The sequence below is a fragment of the Meriones unguiculatus genome, chromosome X, assembly GCF_030254825.1.
Source record: "Meriones unguiculatus strain TT.TT164.6M chromosome X, Bangor_MerUng_6.1, whole genome shotgun sequence".
In the NCBI taxonomy this organism is placed as follows: Eukaryota; Metazoa; Chordata; class Mammalia; order Rodentia; family Muridae; genus Meriones; species Meriones unguiculatus.
In genome coordinates this window covers 125,775,437-125,797,227 of record NC_083369.1, presented here as the reverse complement: position 1 = coordinate 125,797,227, position 21,791 = coordinate 125,775,437, and the positions used below count along the sequence as shown (strand labels likewise).

General features: G+C 40.0%; 1 pseudogene; it reads left to right on the top strand.

Moving 5' to 3' along the window:
• The first annotated feature begins 360 nt into the window (after positions 1-360).
• On the top strand, positions 361-607 carry LOC110542741 (cytochrome c oxidase subunit NDUFA4-like; annotated as a pseudogene).
• The last annotated feature ends 21,184 nt before the right edge of the window (positions 608-21,791 follow it).

The following is a 21,791-nucleotide window of genomic DNA, read 5'->3' as shown; positions in this document are numbered from 1 at the left end:
ACAACCTCTCTGGGAATCATTCTGGTGCTTTCTCAGAAAATTGGAAATAGTTCTACCTGAAGACCCAGGTATCTCACTCCTGGGCATAAAACCTAAAGATGCTCCAACCAAAACAAAAGGACATTTGTTCAAATGTGTTCAAAGCAGCTTTAATTGTAGTAGCTAGAAACTGGAAACAATCTAGATGTTCTTCAGCTGAAGAATGGATACAGAAACTGTGGTATGTTTCTACAATGGGATACTACTCAGCTATTAAAAACAAGGACATGTGATGTGTGCTCAGCCAGGTTGCAGAAGTGGGTCAGTGTGTGTCCTGCTCTTGTTCTCCTGTTTCCATGGAAGTAGGCCTCGGCTGCAAACATGCTCTGCCAGATCCTTCAGCAAGCCCGGAAGCATCCCAGCTTGATCCTTCTTTTCATATTTCTTGGAGCAGGTGGTATTGGAACAGCACTACATGTGTAGTACTCATTAGTGTTCAATCAACGTCAGCTGGGACAGGAAAAGTAACCCAGAGCCCTGGAACAATCTGGGTCCCAATGAACAATTCAAGTTCTACTCAATGAATGTTGACTACAGCAAACTGAAGAATGAAGGCCCTGACTTCTGAAACGTGAACTTCATAATAAAGCTGCTTACAAAGAAGTTCTTTCAGAAGCCATCTACACAATTTCCCAGTTAAGCAGAAATACTTCATTTTATCAATGAATGAAATCGTGTTGATTTTTTTGGAGTTTATTACACTGATGAATATAACACTGAAACTTGAAAAAAAATAAAAACAAGGAAATCATGAAATTTGCAGCCAAGAGGATGGAACTAGAAAAGATCATCCTGATTGAGGTAATGCAGACCCAGAAAGATGCACATGGTGTGTACTCACTTATAAGTGTATATTTGACATATAGTACAGGATAACCATACTACAATCCACAGACCCAAAGAAGCTAAGTAACAAGGAGGGTCCAAAGGAGGGCTCTTGGATGTCATCCAGAAGGGCAAATAGAATACACAGCAGAGCAGAAGTGGATGAATAAATGGAACTGGACAAAAGATGGAATCGGGAGTGAAACAAGGTTGGGGAACAGATGTGGAGAATGGGGTGTGGGAGTTGAGAGGGCTGGACACAGGAATTGAACCTGGAGGGGGCACCTCTTTGACAAGCTGGAGACCTGCGACTGGGTAGGCTCCTGGGAGGATATGGGTGTGACTCTAGCTGAGACTCCTAATGGGTTGGGAGGAGTGAGGCATGAAGACTGAAGTGACCACCTCCAAGCCAAGCTGGTCTAGTGGAAGAAGGGGAACAACAACCCACCAACCAAACCTTGGGCCCAAAAACTACACTGCCTACAAGAAGTGTAGGGAATAAAGACTGAGGGAGTGTCCAATCAATGCTTCACCAAACCTGAGACCCATCCCCATGTTAGAGAGCCTGCCCCTGACACTATTAATGATGCTCTGTTATACTTGCAGACAGGAGCCTGATTTGACTGTTGTCTGGGAGACCGCTGCTAGCATGGGATTGAAACAGATGCTAGGACTTGCAGCCAAGCATGGGGCAAAGCTGCCAGGGTCCTGTGGAAGTGTTAGGAGAAAAATGGAAGGACCTGGAGGGGAGAGCAACCTCATAAGAATATAGACAGAAACAACTAACCCAGACTCAAGGGGGCTTACAGAGAATGAGACATAAACTAAAGACCATCCATGGTCTGGACCTAGGCCCATTGCACATATGGGGCTGGTGGGTGGCTTGGTCTTCATGTGGGATGCCTGGTAACCGGAGGACATAGGGTTGTTTCCAACATGGACTTTATTGCTGGCTTTTGAATCACTTCCACTTGGTAGGGCAGCCTTTTCTGCCTTCAGCGAATGAGTCCTGATGTGACTTGATGGACTGAGTGGGTTAATACAGAGGGGGATAGCCCCTTTTCTGGGGGAGGGGAAAGGAGAGGGGAAGACGGAAAGAGGGAAGAAGAGGGAAGGAGGGACTGAGGGGAGAGAAAGGAGGGGGTACCCATGTTATGTAAAGTAAATAAACTGAAAAAATAACAACAAAAAGAATTAAGAGGATATAAAAAACATTTGAAATACAGTGTTCTTTCCACAGTTGAATGAATATATTGACTGAATAAAAATTATAGCATTATGTTAAGCTCAAAGCTATGATCTTCAAAAGTCTTAAAGATCCAAAGGACCTCAAGTGATGTTTCTACAGTTCACTCAAAGTAGTACAATGTTCTCCCGTGCCCCACCCGCATTTTGGCCCAGGAAGCTATAAAAAGACACCCAAGCCCATGTCTCTGGCTGGCCAGCCTGTGGTAGCTGAAAGAAAGACACTCAAGCACCTGCCATTGGTGCCATTATAATGGATGAAAGTGTGATAAAAAGATAGGAAAGATGGAGAGTTGGAAGAGAAAGTGAAGCCCAGGAGTCCATACACTGTAGAGAGAAGTAGAACTGGAGACTAGATAGCAGTGAGGAACAGGCAGAAATTAGGAGGCCATGTCTGGGTTTATGGTCCTTCTCTATCTGGGGTTTATGTGGCACAAGTTACCACCCCAAACCATGCAGATGTCTGTAGTCTAGGCTGCCACCAGAGACCATGTGGTTATTTCAGGGCTATGCTACTAAGGTGGGACATGCTGACCTGAGTTTCACCTGAGGCCATGGGGACATTCTGGCCCAGGTTGCTGCTGGTGGCCTTGTCTAAGTCAGTGTTCCTAAGGAAGCCAGGGTCTGTTCCAGGACCATTTTACCACCAAAGGCCACATAGATGTCCCTGGTCTGGGCAGTTACCTGAGGCACTGTGCTGAGCTGACCCTACCCTTTATTGGACACCACACTCAGGAGAGCTGGCCCTGCTCCTCACCTCAGCAGAACAGTAGAACTGACACTGAAGGTGAGCAAGCCTTGAGGGTATGAGTGAAGGAGAGCTGGCTCTGCCCCTAGTCTGCTGTGGGGTGGCATACACAAGAGAGGGATGCCCTACCTCCACCTCATTCTGACTCCTTACTGCCTGTAGCAGGCAGGAAATCTGGCCCTTAGGTTATGAAAGCAGAAGAGCTGTTCCTGCCCCTCATTGACTGCAGCACTCCCAAAATAAGGCCCTGAACCTCATCTGAGCAGCACAGTAAAGCTGACCCTGGTGGCAAAGTCATACTGTGCCGCACCCAAGACACGAGGTGACCTTGCCCTTTACTGGCTGCAGCACTGGGTAAGCTAGCTGGTGCAGTGCTGGAGAGGTTGCCTTGGTGGTGCAAGCATATGAGACCTGGTGCAAGGATATGAGACTCAGCTACCTCCCAGGCCCAGATCAAGGACTTTGAGCTGGCCCATTTCAACATCTACCTCATATATGACCTGTTGGAACACATGAAAGGGGCACTCTGCAGATCCAAAGCTGTAGGATCTCCAGGACAGAGGACAACAACAGGATATCCAAGAAGAGTTCTAGTGAATATCAAGTTTAGATAGTGTAGAAGAAGCCAGAGGCCTCAAAATAGACCAATGACTCATTGCAATGAATATTTGCAGGCAAAGAAGTGTGGAAAAGAGGATAAACTGTATGACACATTGTGACCCACTACAGCTTGACAATTTTATTTTATTTTATTTTATTTTATTTTATTTTATTTTATTTTATTTTATTTTATTTTGGGGGAGAGGTTGCAAGGACAGAGGGCACATTCAAAAGGAAAGGAAGATGAGTGTGGCTGGGGTACATGATGTGAAATTCACAAAGAATCTCAGCATCTGCTTTGAAGCACTGCTAGTAGAGCCTCTCAGAGGACAACTCTGACAGGCTCCTGTCTGCAAGATTTGCAGAGTATCTTTCATCTGTTGGGCATTCCCTCAATCTCTGCCCTATCTTTATTCCTGTACATATCCTATGCAGGATAAATTTTGGGTTGAAGTTTTTGTGGGTGGGTTGGTGCTCGCCACCATTTACTAGAAGACTAGCCTAGTCAAAGGATGTCCACTTCAGTCTCTATGGTCTCTTCGAAGAGGAGTCTCTGCTTGAAATCCCCTCATATCCTCCCAAGAGCTTACCCTGACTTAGGTCTCCAACTTGTCACAAAGATTTCTCCACCATCATTTTTTTTTCCTCTACGGGCCTTCTGTCCTCTAATCCTTGCTCTCCTCAGGTCTGATCTCCAACTTGTTAACTCTCTGAGTCACCAACTTGTTCTCTCTCTTCAGTCATTACCTCTGTCTATTCTATCTCCCCTTCCAAATGAGATTTATACATCCTCATTTGGGTCATCCTTATTACTTATGTTCTTTGGGTCTGTGCCTTGTAGTATGCTTATCTTGTATTATATGGGGTAGGTGTGAGGCTGTAGGTCAGTGGCAGAGCACTTGTTTAGCATTTGCAAGACACTGGCTTCAATTTACAGAACAAAGAAAAACATGATTATTTTCAAATATAAAAATCCATGTAAACATTCACATTTCAAAGTAGTGTTGCAATTCACCATACTATCAAGGTAAAGAATAAAAAGTCCATGGTTAAATCAACTGATATAGAGAGAGAATTTGAAAACAAATGTTCTCCATACATTCTTGAAGAAATATCTTCAGAAAATAGAGATGAAGATGAACTTCATGGACTTGGTAAAATGTGTCTCAAAAACAAAACAAAACAAAAATCCAACAGTCAGTATTATACTTAATGACAGAAGCCTGAATTCATTGTCCCTTAAGTGTAAGAATTAACCAAAGGTCTCTATGCATACCATTCTAATTGACTAAAATGTTAGAAGTTCTTGCTAGCTCTGTAAGGTAAGAAAAAGAAGTATAATTTATATAAATCATTGGGGAAGAAATGAAACAGTCTCTATTGCAGATTCCATATATATAAATTTCCAAAAATCTACAAAACAAATGAAAAGGAAGAGAGTCCTAGAAATAGTAAGTGAACTCTCTGTCATGTGTGTTCCCTAGAAAGATGAAGTGTAGGCTGTCTCTGACATGGACTTTGTTGCCCACTCTTTGATCAGTTGCATCTGGTGGGGGTGGAGGGAGTATTGCCAGGTCACATAGGAAGAGGATGCAAGCAATCATAATGAGGCTTGATAGGCTTGGGTCATATGGTAGGGACGGAGGACTCCCACTTTTTGAGAAAGGGAATAGGGGGAAAAAGGAAGGGAGGGTGGGACTTGGCAGAGGCAAAGGAAAGGGCTACAATAAGGATATAAAACAAATAAATAATAAAAAAATAAAGTTAAATTAAAAAAGAAAAATAAGTGAATTCAGCAAGTTTGTACTACTCAACATGAACATATAAAAATCTACCACAGCACCAGGTATGGTGGTACAAATCTGTAGAACTATCACTAGAGAGGTGATGACAGGAAGATCTCATGTTCATAAGTGAATGCCATGAGAATCTGGGTTATATAGTAAGATCCTATATCAGATGGATGGATGGATAGATAGATAGATAGATAGATAGATAGATAGATAGAATGATAGACAGACAGAAAGATGATAGGAAGCTGGATATGATGGCACACACCTTTAATACCAGCACTTGGAAGGCAGAAGCAGATAGATACTGGTGAGCTCAAGTCCAGCCTGATCTACATAGTGAGTTCTAGGCCAGCTAGGGAAATACAGTGAGACCCTGTCTCAAGGGAAAAAAGGAAATGTGTGTATTTCAATTGCATTTCCACACACTAATAGCATTGAACACTGAAAACCACTGCCCAGAAGATCATTAAATTCTTCACCGAGACTCTAAAATTATACACAGGACTTGCATGCTGAAAAATATAAAAGGCTAATAAAGGTGATTTAAAGTAAATGGAGAAGTATGTCACGTTCATGTAGTGTCTGATATTTGTGCTCAATAGCCTTGTAAGCTCTGCGCCTCATCTTCTGCCCCTACTGCCTTCGTGTGCTGGTAAGAAACAGGCTCCCAAGAAGGAGGGAACTACACTAAATATATACAGCTACTGTACTACCTAACAACTTCACTCTTGGGTATTCACCCAAGATAAATAGCAACTTATATTCACAAAGAAACCTGTGTACCAATTTTTATATCAGCTTTTTAAATAATAGCTCAATAATAGAATTAGCACCTCTTTGTCAGGTGAATAATTAAACAAACTACTCAGAAAGTAAAAAAAAAATAAAAAATCTACCTACTTATATATTAAATTTTGCTAAGAAATGTCTAAGGAATCACAGTGAGTTAAAAAAAAGGCAGAGAACTCGCAAGATGGCAGCACAGGAACAACTCTCTTTCTGAACAGCTGCACAGCGGGATCGGCACAGTGACCAGCAGTCAGAACTTGAGACCCTAAAACACAAGTGATTGTGTTTCCAAGGTGAGAGGATACCCCACAGCGGGGGATTCAATCAGCTTCAACTAACCCAGCTAAACCGCAGAAGAGATCCCTATTCTACCAGGCGCTGGGTCACCAGCCCAGGGCCACACTCTAGCATACTCTAATCACTGTTCCAGACTAAACTGTGGGCCCCACAACATCAGATACTGGGATTTCCAGTTGAGAGATAACCCCACGGTGCAGGAAACAATTGGGACCGACCTTAGGTCAACCAGACATTCCCTGGAAAAGACCCAAAATTTCACGGGCACCCAGGAGCCAGCCCAGAGCCAGAGCCGGGGACCCAGAGTCCTGCCTGCACACCTGACTCGCTGCCCCAGAGAGAATTGTGGGCCCCAAAGCACCGGAGAAGGGGTTTCTCTGCTGGGTGCAAACCCACAGCAAGGGGAACAGCAAGTCTGATCTTTGTCAAAGCACTCAGCCAATACCACCACCCCAAAAAGGTCTCAGAAAAATTACCCAGTTCAGCAGACACCCAGGCACCCAATCGCCAGAAAGGCAGAGCCATGCAAATCTCTGCCTTAAGGTTCTACTTGCCATCTCAGACAGAACGGTTGTCCCCAAAGCAAAGAATGGGTCTCCCTATCAGGAGGAAACCCCACAGCCGGGGGAGGGGATCATCAGGTCCAACACCCAGGACACCCAGCTCCAGAAGACTTTCTGGATTCATGCAGACTCTAGACGCTAGCATTTTATTGCAGGCATGAGCGCCATGCTCACCTGTCATTATTGAGTACCACTAGGGCACTGGGACACACCCCTGCATCCTCAGACCTACAAAAGCCAGAGTGCCATTACAGCAGCCCTCAGATACTGCTCTAAGGTTCAGTCAGATATCCCTAGCTAAACTGACAAAACTGTGGGAATCCCTGGTTCTTCAAGAGGGCTGCACCCAACAATTACACCTTAAGAGCAACAGCTGCTGCTCACTAAATTCAGAGCAAGAAACCCAGCAGCAGAACAGGCATCACCAGGACCTCTCCTGATGAGAGGAGAGCCTTCCTGAGCACCACAGTTACCACACAGGTCCACATGCCTAAAGTGAACTGTGACAATTCCTGAGAAGCACCACCATTCAGTTGACCATACCCAAAAAAGCAGAGGAGAATTTCAGAATCCCACCAAGTGGATTCTCCCCAACCCAGGACCCAGCAGGCACCAAAAATTAACATGCAACACCTGAGACAGAGAGATGGGTACAGGCCATCGAAAAAGCACAACCAACAAAAGCCAAAGCAATATGGTATCCCCAGAACCCAGTTATCCAGGGGCAAGTAGCCCTGGACACCCTAACATAAGTGAACTTCAAGAAGATGACCTTACATCTATGCTTATGAAGAGGTTAATGGAGAAAGCAAATAAAATGCTTAAAGAATTAGGGGAAAATATAATAAAACAGATTATGGCCATCCATAAAGAAATACAGGAAAATACAGCCAAACAGTTTATGGCTTTCAGAGAGGAAATTATTAAATCACTGAAAGAAATTTAAACAAAAAACAAACAAACAAAAAAAAAACAGAGGAATGTTCAAAGAAACAGGCAAAGTAATTGAAGGAAAAGCAGGAAAATACAGTCACACAGGTGAAGGAAATCAACAAAACTGTTCAAGATATGAAGATAGACTTGGAAAAATTAAAGAAAACACAAATGGAGGAAATCATAGAGAAGGAGAACCTAGAAAAGAAAACAGGAACTACAGAGCTAACCATAACCAACAGACTGCAAGAGATGGAAGAAAGAATCTCAGGTGTGGAAGATACAATGGAAGAAATCAATGTATCCATCAAAGTAAATAATAAATCTGAAAAAATTCCTGACACAAACCATCCAAAAAATCCAAGAAACATAAAAAGACAAATCCTAAGAATAATAGGAATAGAGGAAAAAGAAGGTTCCCTCCTCCAAGGCTCAGAAAATATTTTCAGCAAAATCATTGAAGAAATTTTCCCTAAATTAAAGGAGAGGCCTGTAAGAATACAAGAGGCCTACAGAACACCTAATAAATTAGACCAGAAAAGAAATTCCTACTGTCACATAATAATCAAAACAGTAAATATACAGAACAAAGAAAAAATACTAAAAGCTGCAAGGGAAAAAGGCCAAGTAACATATAATGGCAAACCCATCAGAATCACACCTGACTTCTCAAAAGAAACTATGAAAGTCAGAAGAGCCTGGATGGATATCATGCAGACCCTAAGTAAACACAGATGTCAGCCTAGAATACTGTACCCAGGAAAACTCTCAGTCCTCATAGACGGAGAAAACAAGATATTCAATGACAAAAACAAATTTCAACAATACCTACACACAAATCCAGCATTATAGAAAATACGAGAAAGAAAAATACAACCCAAGAAAACTAACTACTTTCAAGAAAACACAGGAAATAAATAACCTCACTACAGCAAAACAAAAAGCCAAACACACTACCATAGCCAACATCAATATCAAAGGATCTAACAGCCACTAGTTATTAATCTACTTCAACATCAATGGACTCAATTCTCCAATAAAAAGTCACAGACTAACAGAATGGATGAGTAAACAAGAACTAACAGTCTGTTGCATACAAGAAACATACCTAAGTCACAAAGATAGTCATTACCTGATAGTAAAGTGCTGGAAGACAGTTTTCCAAGCAAATGGACCCAAGAAGCAAGCAGAAGTACCCATTCTAATGTCTAATAAAATAAACTTTCAACCAAAATTAACCAAAAGGCATAGAGAAGGACACTTCATACTCATCAAGGGAACAATCCACCAGGAAGATATCACAATCCTGAACATTTATGCCCCAAATTCAATTGCACCCACATTTGTAAAAAAAAAATTAATAAAACTTAAACCACACATAGACTCTCACACATTAATAGTGGGAGAATTCATCACCCCACTCTCAACAAAGGACAGGTCAACAAAGCAGAAATTAAACAAAGAAACAATAACTCTGACAGAGGTCATGAATCAAATGGATCTTACAGACATCTATAGAACCTTTCAACCAAACACAAAATAATTTACCTTCTTTTCAGCACCCCATGGAACCTTCTCCCAAATAGACAATGTAGTGGGTCACAAAGCAAGACTCAACAGATACAAGAAGATTGAAATAATCTCTTGTAGTCTATCTGATCACCGTGGACTAAAGCTGGAGCTCAATGACAAAAATAGCAAAGGCCTACACACACATGGAAACTGAACAACTTGCTACTAAAAGACAGCTGGGTGAGAGAAGAAATAAAGAAATTAAAGACTTCCTAAAATTTAATGAAAATGAAGGCACAACATGCCTAATATTGTGGGACACAATGAAAGCAGTACTAAGAGGAAAGTTCATAGCACTAAGTGCCTTCAAGAAGAAATCCAAAACGTCTCACTCAAGCAACTTAATGGCTCACCTAAAAGCCCTAGGAAAAAAAAAAGAAGCAGACACATGAAAAAGGAGTATACTGCTGGAAATGATCAAACTCAGAGCTGAAAATAATCAATTAGGAACAAATAAAACAATTCAAAGAATCAATGAAACCAAGAGCTGGTTCTTTGAGAAAATCAACAAGGTAGACAAAACCTTAGCCAAGCTAACTAAAAGTCAGAGAGACACCATTATAATAATAATAAAAAAAAAAACAGAAATGAAAAGGGGGACATAACTACAGACACTGAGGAAATCCAAACAATCATTGGGACTTACTTCAAAAGTCTATATGCCACAAAACTTGAAAATGTAAATGATTTGGACAATTTTTGTGATTGAGTCCACTTACCAAAGCTGAGTCAAAAAGAGGTAAATCAATTAAATAGTCCTATATCCCCTAAGGAAATAGAAGTGCTCATCGAAAGTCTCCCATCCAAAAAAAAGCCCAGAACCAGATAGTTTCAGTGCAGAATTTTACCAGACCTTCACAGAAGAGCTAACTCCAGTTCTCTTCAAACTATTCCACAAAATAGAAACAGAAGGAACACTACCAAACTCATTCTAAGAAGCCACAGTCACCTTGGTAACTAAACTTCACAAAGACCCAACAAAGAAAGAATTTCAAGCCAATCTCCCTTATGAACACTGATGCAAAAATACTCAACAAAGTGCTTGCAAACTTTATCCAAGAATACATAAAATATATCATACACCAGGACCAAGTAGGCTTTATCCCATGCATGCAAGTGTGGTTCAATATACCAAAATCCATCAATGTGCTCCACCACATACACAAACTGAAGGAGAAAAACATGATCATCTCCTTAGATGCTGAAATGGCATTTAACAAAATCCAACATCCATTCATGTTTAAAGTCTTGGAGAGATCAGGGATACAAGGCATTTATTTAAACATAGTAAAGGCGATATACAGCAAGCCTATAGCCAACATCAAACTGAACGGAGAGAAACTTAAAGCAATCCCACTAAAATCAGGGACAAAGCAAGGCTGCCCACTCTCTCCATATCTCTTCAACACTGTTCTTGAAGTCCTTGCTAGAGCAATAAGACAATTAAAGGAGATCAATGGATACAAACTGGAAAGGGAGAAGTCAAAGTATCACTATTTGCAGATGATAATGCAGTATACCTGAGTGACCCCAAAAATTCTAGCAGAGAGCTCCTACAGCTGATTACCACCTTCAGCAAAGTGGCTGGATAAAAAATTAACTCAACAAAGTCAGTAGCCCTCCTGTATACAAAAGAGAAAAGGGCTAAGAAAGAAATTAGGAAAACAACACCCTTCACAATAGCCACAAAGGACATAAAGTACCTTGGTGTGAACCTAACCAAGAAAGTAAAAGACTTCTATGAAAACATTTCCAGTCTCTGAAGAAATAATTAGAAGAAGATATCAGAAGATAAAAGATCTTCCATGCTTATGGGTTGGCAGGATTAGCATAGTAAAAATGGCCATCTTACCAAAAGCAATATACAGATGCAATGCAATTCCCATCAAATTACCAACACAATTCTTTACAGACCTGGAAAGAAAAATTCTCAACTTCATATGGAACAACAAGAAACACAGAATTGCTAAAACAAGTCTCTACAGTAAAAGATCTTCAGGAAGTATTTCCATCCCTGACCTCAAGCTGTACTATAGAGCAATAGTAATAGAAACTGCATGGTACTGGCATAGAAACAGAATGGTGGATCAAGAGAATTGAACAGAAGACCCAGAAATACACCCACACACATATGGACACCTGATTTTTGACAAAGATGCTAAAAAATATACAATGGAAAAAAGATATCATCTTCAAAAGATGATGATATCTGGATATCTACATGTAGAAAATGCAAATATATCCATATTTATCAGCCTGCACAAAAATAAAGTCCAAGTGGATCAAAGACCTCACCATAAAACCAGATACACTAAATCTATTAGAAGAAAAAGTAGGGAACAGCCTAGAACTCATTGGCACAGGAGACGACTTTCAAAACAGAACTCCAACAGCACAGGCTTTAAGAGCAACAATCAATAAATGGGACCTCATGAAACTGAAAAGCTTCTGTAAAGCAAAGGACACCATCATCAAAACAAAATGACTGCCTACAGATTGGGAAAGAATCTTCACCAACCCTCTATCTGACAGAGGGCTAATATCCAGTATATATAAAGAACTAAAGAAGCTGAAAAGCAGCAAAACAAGTAATCCAATTAAAAAATGGGGAACAGAGCTAAACAGAGAATTCTCTGTAGAGGAATATAGAATGGCAGAGAAACACTTAAAGAAATGCTCAACCTCACTAGCCATTAGTGAAATGCAAATCAAAACGACCCTAAGATTTCACCTTACACCCATCAGAATGGCCAAGATGAAAAACACAAATGACAACACATGTTGGAGAGGTTGTGGAGAAAGGGGAACCCTCCTCCACTGCTGGTGGGAATGTAATCTGTTACAACCACTTTGGAAGTCAATCTGGTGCTTTCTCAGACAATTAGGAATAGCGCTTCCTCAAGACCCAGCTATACCACTGCTAGGCATATACCCAAAATTTGCTCAAGTACACAATGAGGACATTTGCTCAACCATGTTTGTAGCAGCTTTATTTGTAATAGCCAGAACCTGGAAACAACCCAGATGTCCATCAACGGAGGAATGGATACAGAAATTGTGGTATTTTTACACAATGGAATACTACTCAGCAATCAAAAAGGAGGAAATCATGAAATTTGCAGGCAAATGGTGGGATCTAGAAAAGATCATTCTGAGTGAAGTATCCCAGAAGGAGAAAGACAAACATGGAATATACTCGCTTATATAGACCTAAAAGATAGGATAAACATAATGAAATCTATACACCTAAAGAAGATAATCAAGAAAGTGGACATGGGGTATGATGATCTATCCTCATTTAGAAAGACAAATGGGCTATGCATTGAACGTATGACAGGAATCTACCGCAGAAAGCATCTGAAAGACTCTACCTAGCAGTGCTCCAAAATAGATACTAAGACTCACAACCAAACCTTCGGCAGAGTGCAGGGAATCATATGAAAGAAGGGGAGTTTGATGTGGAAAGGATAGGAGCTCCACAAGGACCAAACGTATCTGGGCACAGGGTCTTTTCTGAGATGGACACTCAACCAAAGACCATGAGAGGATAAAACCTAGAACCTCTGCTCAGATGTGACCCGTGATAGCTCAGTAATCAATTGGTTTCCCATAGTAAGGGGAACAAGGACTATTTCTAACAGGAACTCAATGACTGGCTCTTTGACCTCCCCACCTCCCAAGGGAGGAGCAGTACTGTTAGGCCATAGTGGAGGACTTTGCAGCCAGTCCTGAAAATACCTGACAAAAGGGAGTCATATGAAAGGGGAGGAGGTCCTCCCCTATTAGTGGACTTGGAAAGGGGCAGGGAGGAGATGAGGGAGGGAGGGTGGGACTGGGGAGGGAATGAGGGATACAACTGGGATACAGAATTAACAAAATGTAACTAATGAGAAAAATAAAATTATAGAAAAAAAAGAATCAATAAATGGGACCTCATGAAACTGAAAAGCTTCTGTGAAGTAAAGGACACTGTCCTCAGAACAAAACGACTGCCTACAGATTGGAAAAGGATTTTCACCAACCCTATATCTGACAGAGGGCTAATATCCAGTATATATAAAGAACTAAAGAAGCTGAAAAGCAACAAATCAAGTAATCCAATTAAAAAATGGAGTACAGAGCTAAACAGAGAATTCTCTATAAAGGAATATCGAATGGCAGAGAAACACTTGAAGAAATGTTCAATGTCCTTAGTCATCAGGGAAATGCAAATCAAAATGACTCTGAGTTTTAGCCTTACACCCAACAGAATGGCTAAGATCAAAAACTCATGTGACAACACTTGAGTTTGTCATTTGGAGTCAAACCTGGAGAGGTTGTGGAGAAAGGGGAACCCTCCTCCACTGCTGGTGGGAATGTAAACTTGTACAACCACTCTGGAAATCAATCTGGCGCTTTCTCAGACAACTAGGAATAGTGCTTCCTCAAGATCCAGCCATACCACTCCTAGGCATATATCCAAAAGAGGCTCAAGTACACAATAACGACATTTGCTCAACCATGTTTGTAGCAGCTTTATTGGTAATAGCCAGAAGCTGGAAACAGCCCAGATGCACCTCAGTGGAGGAATGGATACAGAAGTTGTGGTGCATCTTCACAATGGAATATTACTCAGCAATAAAAAACAAGGAAATCATGAAATTTGCAGGTAAATGGTGAGATCTGGAAAAAAATCATCCTGAGTGAGCTATCCCAGAAGCAGCAAGATGCACATGGTATATATTCACTCATATAGATATATACTATAGGATAAACCTACTAAAATCTGTACACCTAAAGAAACTAATCAAGAGGGAGTACTCTTGCTAAAATTCTCAATCCCTATCCAGAAATGCAAAGAGGATGGATATCAGAAAAAGGAGAAAAGAGGGAATAAGTCAGGAGCCTGACACAGAGGACCTCTGAAAGGTTCTGCCCTGCAGACTATCAAAGCAGATGCTAAGACTTATGGGCAACCTTTGGGCAGAGTCTTATGAAAGAAGTGGGAAACATTAAGATCTGGAGGGTACAGGAACTTCACGAGGAGAGCAACAGAACCAAAAATTCTGAGCACAGGGTTCTTTCCTGAGACTGATACTCCAACCAAGGACCATGCATGGAGATAACCTAAGACCTCTGCACAGATGTAGCCCATGACATTTCAATATCCAAGTGGATTCCATAGTAATAGGAACATGGACTGTCTCTGAAATGAACTAATTGGCCTGCTCATTATTTACCTCTCTCTGAGGGGAGAGCAGCATTACCAGGCCACAGAGAAAGACAATGCAGCCACTCCTGATGAGACCAAATTGACTAGGATCAGAAGGAAGGAAAAGAAGACCTCCCCTATCAGTGAACTTGTGGAGGGGCATGGGTGCAGAGGGGAAAGGAAGGGAGGGATTGGGAAGGGAGGAGGGAGGGAACTACAGGGGCGATACAAAGTGAACAAAGTATAATTAATAAAGAATTAAAAATACTAAAACACAAACCAAACAAAACAAAAGAAAAAAAAAGATTCTCTTTTTAATTTCTGTTAGAGAAGTCTTATTTATCACAGTACAAAAGTGGCAACACCAAGAAAATACATTTGTTCATCATTTGGAGGAAAAATGTATTCTGAAACTTTTTCATAGGTTTAACAATCAGTAAGTTGGCTAATTTTAAAATAAAAAAGGCAAGTCCAAAAAAGTTATATACTATATAATTCTAATCATATGACCTATACCAGTTTAGAAATAAAGGCAGAAAAGTCATTGTCATAGTTTAGAGACCTTAAGTCAGAGAGGTGAAGTGAGAATAGTTATAAAAGTTATAAGAAATTCCTGTAGTGTTGGCTATGGTCGTGGATAAATGAAACCACAAAGGTAGTACAATCACATAGGATGTAATACACTCCTACACATTTGTACAGAAATAACTACAGGAAAAACAGGAATCTGAATGAAACAATTACACTGTATCAAAATCAATATCATCACCATGATTTTGCAAAATGTCCACATTCGATGAATCTGAGTAAAGTGCCCACAGGATCTCTTCTATTTTTTTTTCTTACATCTGCACAAGAACCAACAAGTACTTTAAAAAAATTCTACTAAAAAGTAATATTGACAGTAGGATCTCAAGTTTAATTTTAAAATAAATAAAAAAGCTCCAGAGGATCAGTCAGAGCGTTTGCTAACATTGACTGTGGAAGGCTATAGAATTATGAATGATGCTTATTTCTTCTTTATACAATTTTGAGTTAAAAAAATCAAATATCCAGATATTGCACTGTTAGAACTATTTGATCTGTGTATTGATTTTAAAATGTTTCTGGTGAGTGTAGAAAAGAAAGTCTGAAGGCAGGAGAAAAAACTAATGTTAATAATGTTTACACTGCAGCAAAGATGAGGAAAAGTGTTAAAAATTAATGGTGGCTCTCTCGTGTCATGTAAATGATTTCCATTCTAGCTGCTTAGTTGGTGTGCAGGTGTGTCCTTGCATACGGTGCCAGAGATTGATGCCAATCACCTTCCTCAATCATTCTCTGATATATGGGGAGTATCACTCACTTGAACACAGAGATCCCTAACTCAGTTAAACTAGCTAGTGTGTTCCAGAAGGATCACTGTGATTGCAGGTGGGTTTGGCATTTGTGTGTGTTCTGAGGAGCTGAACTTCAGCTTTAACACTTGCATGACAAGTTCTTTAACCCCTGAGCCATCTCCCTGTCCCCCAGCTTCTCATATCCTAAATACACCTCTCTTACTGAATAGAAAAGGCACAGTTAACTAGTTGCAATGCTAAGTGGTTTCATTTTTAAACATTACTTGTGAAACTGCATTTCCAGAAAAAGTCTAAAGAAGGAGATACTATAAGCGATTAAAGAGGAGGAGAACTAGGGGAAGTGTGATGGGTAATCCAGGTGAAAGGCTATTAATACTTGCAAGTCAATGGTAGATAAAGGTGAACAGGATGGAACAACCTCTGACCAGATTAAAGAAGAATTTGATTCTATTAAGTTGGGAGATTTTATGTTTCCTCAATGTGAAGATCAAGGAGACAAACAGTACTGAGAAGGACTCCTGAAATCATTAAAATAAGAAGCCCTTGCTACCCTTGAGTTAGAGGCAATGCTCCAGCCATTTTACTGAAGTTAAGATTTCCCAAAGGAAGCTGGAAATACAGTAGCTTGTCCAGCAATAATTGCAGCTACAGATGTAGCTATAGCTGGAAAACCTGCCCACACCAGAGAGAACGTGTGAAAACACAGTGCTGTCTTTCTTTTGCAAACCCTCTAATCTACAAATGCCATGTCCAGTTCCAGGCCAGATGACTTGGGTGGATGGAGAATATAGCTCATAGGAGTCAGCCTGTAGAATACATACAGAGCAGAGCTGGAGAAATGTATGAAACACATCTGCGGGCAAACAGGAAGGACTAATACAGTCAATTACTCCAGCTACTTGTTATCTATTCTATCTCATACTCATATTTCTCAAACCCGTGCTTCCACTAAACATAAGACAAATAAAATTTATCATCCTACAAAAGTGAGAGAATGCTTATTTTTCCATGTTAATTCCAAGTTCTCTTAGCATTATGGAATTCCTCTGATAAGTACCAAATGTGGCTGCCTGTAGTTTAATGATCATTCATTTAAGTATGAAGTCATCATCACCAACATTCCTTATCTAAAATGATAGGAAGTGGGCTGGAGAGATGGGTGGTTAAGAGCACTTGCTGCTCTTGTTGAGGATTTGAATTCAAGCCCCAGTAATCAAGTTAGGCAGTTCACAAATACCTGTAACTCCAGCTCCAAGGGAACCTGATGCCTTTGGCTTCCTTGAGCACGTGCACACACAAACATACACACCCAGACAACAAAACTAATTTAAAACATAAATAATAGGAAGAAGACTGTTCATTAATCCATGTATAATAAAGTATGCCAGATGCTTCAATTCTTATCCTATAAAGAGCATAACAATTGGTACTTATCACTGTATTCTTCCACAACACATTCTGTGTGTTTTGTTTTTGTTTTCGTTTATTTTTTTTTTGTTTCTCTCTATTTCAACTACAACATTGTCTTGTAGTTCTTTTGGCAGTGGTAGTGGTAGCAGGGACTGGGGAGTGAGTGTGATCCATTCTTTCATTCCTCAAAACCGAATCCTTGAGGGTCCTATATGAAATAAATCATAATAGAGTTCGACTTTCACTATCAAAAACTGAAGCACTGAAAAATTCCCTTGTGACTCTCCTTATGTAGCAGCAACCAAATTTCCCATCCTTAGTCATGATCAAACACCTCAGCTTATACAGTCATTATCTCTGCTTGTTGGTTCTGTGTTACAAGGAGCCAGATGACTACCTCAACTGCATTTAATAATGAGAGCAAGTAGAACCATTCCTTTCTTGGAAACGGAGGAGGAGAGCAGTCTCTAAATCACATACATATTCTATATAAAGAAGAAACACACACCATATATGAATCATTGGCTCAAATCATATTTTACATACTGAGAAGCAGCATTCCAACCCCACAGAACAAGATCTACCATCTGGTACCTTAAGTCAGTCTTAATTAAGCCATTCCACCATTTTATCAGCCACCAGCTCCCAGGTAATGTGCTATATGCTAAGCGGCAAATTTAATGTCATAATTTATTACTGTACTTTTCTTGCAATGAAATACATCTGTTGGACAGAGCATTGTTATGTTTGTTAGCATAATAGTGAATTAACATTCCATAAGCTCTTAGATCAGTGGTTCTCAACCTTCCTAATGCTGTGACCCTTTAAGACATCATTTTGTAGTGACGCCCAAACATAAAATTATTTTCGTTGCTACTTCATAACTATAATTTTGCTACTGTGATGAATTGTAATAAAATATCTGATATGCAGGATATCTGATATGCAACCCCTGTAAAAGTGTTATTTGAACCCTTAAAGAGGGCATGACTCACAGGTTGAGAACCTCTGCCTTAGATGATGTTGATAAGAAAAAACATATATATTTACAAAAGTTAAAAAAACCTGGAAAACACTCAAAAGATTGACTGTGACAAACTTACTAATAAGTGACTGGCTGGTCCCCCAGAGAATTAAAGCAAATAAAAACCTCATCCATGGCCTCTAACTTACTGGGCTAAACACTTCAAAGTAACATAGACAGCTCATCCTTGGTAAGGAAAATTCCACATCATTGAACCTTGCAGGACCTCTTATTGGCTATATATAGTCAGGGATACCAGAGTTTAGAATATGCTGGCTATAAGAAATCCACTGGACAGAAGGAAAAAATCAGGGTGATGTTCTAAGAAGACTGGTCTGGTTTAGTGTGTAGAAAGTAAGGGAGATAAACTGTTTTCCCAGATTTCCCAGTTAGTTTGAATAACTGAGTAGATGGTAATTCACTGAGCTGAAGATATAGGAGTTTAAGGAGTATGTGGGATGTCACAGGTAAGCTTCCTGGGCAGTCTTAAATCCAAGAGAGAGACTTGTGATCATTATTGAACTGGTAGTCAACAGAAAACAAAGTCATTAAAACTTAAGAGTGGGAGCTAGGAAGATATCTCAGTCAGTACCATACCTATTATATAAACATGAATACCACCTGAGTTCTAACCCCAAGCACCTACATAAAAATCCAGACACAACTGTGTGCATCTGTCACCTCAGATCTGGGGACTAAAAACAGGTGGATCCCTGGATAGCTATCCTAGCCAAGGTGGAATGGTCTGTGTTCACTGACAGATGCTATATTAAAAAACAAAAACAAATAAAATGAAGACCTGGAAAGATGACTCAGAGGTTTAAAAGCACTCACTGTTCTTGCAGAAGACCTGGATGGGTTCTTAGCACTCACATGGCAACTTACAATCATCAATAACTCCATTTTTACAGCAGTACCCTTTTCTGACCTCTGAGAGCACAGCTACGTACATGTGCATGGTTCACATACATACACTCATACTTACAAAGTATAGATACATATATATATGTGTGTGTGTGTGTGCATATATATATATATATATATTCTTTTTAAAAAGGAGATAGTGCTCAAGGAAAACACTTGACATGGGCCTCTTGCTTCCATGTTTATGTATATATTACATACATGCACACATAAGCACTTACACATAAACACGTGTACATATATCAAACACAAAAATAAAAGGAAATTAAGTGATTTGGTTAAGTTCATTCATGATGGTGTAGAATGAGCAGAGAAAATGAGCAGAAACAAACCTTATACATCACTAACATTAAATGAAGAAGGCTCAGAAGAAGGTACTAAATGGTACCACGGAACTCAGAGAAGAAAAGTCTGTCAAGAGAAAATGGGAGTTTTCAAAAAGGTTGTATTCACCAGAGAGGTCAAGAAAGATAAACTGTAGGCCAGACATGGTTCTATATGCCTGTAATTCCAGTAGTGGGGAGTTTGAGGCAAAAGAACCATGAGGTTGAGGCCAGCTTGACCTACAATAGCTGAGAGAGGAAGGAAGATTAAAATACAGGAGCTGGCTAAAAGTAGGAATGAATAACCCCTTAAGTGCATCCTGCCTATCACCAAATATGTGAATGAGTCTGTTATAGATCCATCATATGCCATCCCACCTGCCATCAGAAATTAGAAGTGCCTGTCTAGGCCAGAAATGTCCCACCAATCCACAGAATAAGGAGAGAAACAATTAGTTGTTTTAAGGCACTAGATTTTAGGGTATTTTTGTTCCAGCAAAAGCCAACAGTGGCACACTTCATCACTGTGTGGATAGCGTACAGTAAATCTAATATGTGTCTCATGTTTTCTTTTCAAATCAGGAGATGAGTATATATTTTCTATCTTAATTTTTATTTTATTAATTTTATTTAGTTATCTAAGCTTCAAAAGACAGTTTGTGGAATCAGCTTTGTACAGACATGTAGAGCATACTGCAGACCATCTGCTTTGTAAAGAACCATTGGAAGAGTCCTTTATTTTTTTTATTTTTTTTATAAGTTACATTTTATTAACTCTGTATCCCAGCCGTGTCCTGATCCCTCATTCCCTCCCAGTCCCTCTCTCCCTCCCTCATCTCCACCGTGCCCCTTTCCAAGTCCACTGATAGGGGGGACCTCCTCCCCATTCATCTGATCCTGTTTTATCAGGTATCTTCAGGACTGGCTGCAAAGCCCTCCTCTGTGGCCTAACAGGACTGCTCCTCCCTTCGGGGGTGGGGAGACCAAAGAGCCAGTCATTGAGTTCCTGTTAGAAATAGTCCCTGTTCCCCTCACTTTGGGAAACCAATTGGTTACTGAGCTACCACAGGCTACATCTGAGTGGAGGTTCTAGGTTATATCCATACATTGTCCTTGGTTGAATGTCAGTCTCAGAAAGAGTCCTTTATTTTTACCATTCTATTCCATCAACACTTCAAGGCAGTCATCAAAGCTCTGCATGTTTTGGTAAAGATAGTACTAAAGAGCAAAAGGTAACGGAAGGCAACTCCACTATAACTTAGGGAACCTCTACACTTCATTCTCACTTCAAATATTCTTTACAGCTCTCTTAAGTAAATACAGCAGAAGCATCTCCTCAAGTGATACACTGAAGAAAATAAAGCAGGAATATAGTACTTATCAGGAGAATGGCAGATGAACAGGTTTCTAAACTCTCTCAAAGGCTTTAGGATCTATTATTCATAGGTATTCAATGCTATGGAACTTTCATTTGAAAGAAACAACCATTTACAAATATAAACTTACAGAAGATGCCTAATTGGCTTAGCAAGTAGTGAATTCATATAGACCTCACTCCTTTTGAGTTTTCTTCTTTCTTTTTGTTTTTTTTCCATAATTTTATTTTTCTCATTAGTTACATTTTGTTAATTCTGTATCCCAGCTGTATTCCTCATTCCCTCCCCAATCCCACCCTCCCTCCCTCTTTTTGTTTTTGTTGGACAAAATCACATGTATCCCAAGCTAACTTTCAACTTACTATAGAACTGAGGATGGGATGACTTTGAAACTCAGATCCTTTTTTCCCTACTTCCTGAGCACTGAGATTACAGGCATGTGCCACTATGCCCAATTTTATTTTGTACTGGAGATCAGATTCTGAGCTTCCTACATGATAAGCAAACACTCTACTAATTAAGCTACATCCCTAGATCCATATATCCAGTGACCTCATCTTGTAATCAAGTTTAATATTTGGATCAATTAGGTTGTAACAAGCACTCAACTGGGCTTTGCCACATAGCAAAACATTGATCTGGATAACATTTGAATTTTGTATTACATTTCTGTGTTCTGGCAAAGAAATGGTAAGAAGATATGGCTGCCTTTTATAGATTTAGTCCCTATAAATTTATAACATTTAGTTGATCTTTTTTTCTATTTTGTCACATAGATGCACTTTGGAGTTGGGGCTGT